This window comes from Artemia sp. Qi Xiang Cuo, unplaced genomic scaffold (genome assembly GCF_049724085.1).
Source record: "Artemia sp. Qi Xiang Cuo unplaced genomic scaffold, ASM4972408v1 HiC_scaffold_2927, whole genome shotgun sequence".
Lineage (NCBI taxonomy): Eukaryota > Metazoa > Arthropoda > Branchiopoda > Anostraca > Artemiidae > Artemia > Artemia sp. Qi Xiang Cuo.
In genome coordinates this window covers 3101-4650 of record NW_028300325.1, presented here as the reverse complement: position 1 = coordinate 4650, position 1550 = coordinate 3101, and positions in this window count along the sequence as shown.

Here is a 1550-nt window from a genome sequence, read left to right as displayed (position 1 = left end):
CTGTAGAACCAATCGCTTGTTTTAGATTTTGTCTAGAATTGGACTTTACGCAGGAAAGGTACTTGTTTTCATAAATCAAATTTGAGAACGATGAGAAAAGAATTTATGATGGGAAAGTTAATATTCTCCAGAAAGATAAAGTGCTGTCAGCATTATTTATTCTATCGAAATAGATTTATGAGAACAAAATGCATCAGTGAATATTATTATTATTGTAATTATCTTCAATAAAATTGTTTCTAAATCAATTGTATTTTTTCTTTCTATAGTAGACTAGCTTATATTTTTTATAGTACAAAAAGAAACTCTGATTAGTCTGAAATTGGTTCTGAGAGAGATAAGACTCTATAAAAAATGGATAGATTCGAGAAAGAGCGAATCATGATGAATCTAGTTCTTATGGAAAAACGTTTGATTCTAGATGATGATTTTCTAGAGTTGTCTCTTCCAAGGAAGATATTTTCTCGAGGGATGCTTGTCGATATAATGAAAAATGATTCTCCACCAATAGACTATTTTATGAGTCTTCTACATCGTGGTCCAAATGCATTTAAACAATTTATTGACGTATTGATCAAGACACGGCAAAATGATATTGTGGATATGCTTTTAAACATTAGCTTTGAAATTTAGGACTTTTTTCATAAAAAAGATGATGCTCAAGGATGATTTACTCCTCTCTCTCTCTCTATCTCAGACAATTTTTTGTTGTTGCTAGCTCAGTTCCATTGTGGCAGTGAGAGTGTCAACACATAACAAGAATGTTCCATACAAGTCCGTTATGTATTTACACACAGGGCAGTTGGTCATCATCAGGTGAGAATTGCACAATAATTGAGGAGTATGATGAAAAGTGTAGATGATGCAACCCGTGTAAATTGCATAGAGGATATGCTGTACAAATTAAAGGTTGTAATTCCTGTCTTGAAGAGGTGTTTGACTCTCATCCTAGAGGCCACCTATTCTCCAATTGTCACTATGAAAAATTCAATCAGCAGGAGAATACATACCCCAGTCTGATTGGAAAGAATCCTGACCGGGATTTTGGTCTACTGGTACGAGATTGGTATCGTCGTGGTTTTAGATTGTTCTGGGAGGAGGAACCGGGTCAAGGATTCAACTGTTGGAACAAGAAAAGACAATAGTTTCTACGTCATCGTAGTGAAGACACTGGGTCTTATGACTATAATCCCACTGATTTTTATTTGGCTGTAACGGAATGTGATTCGACACTTAAAGACACTGTTTATGAAATTGCTTCAAATACGCAAATTGAAACATGTGAATTCTCTAGAATGAATGAGAATAGTATCATTGACTATATAAAGAGGTATGACACGAGTGAAGTTGCACTCTACTGTAGAAATGTGACCATGACATTACACTACATCAGGATCAGTACACGGTGAATCTACCTTCAAATAATCTACCTGCACTAGTTGTTGTTGACAAATACCTAGTAGTGGATGAAATCTAAAGAGTAGAAAAGTCGTTTTTTCATTTATATAAATTTTTATTAATAAACAATTTCACATACATTTTTAGAACAT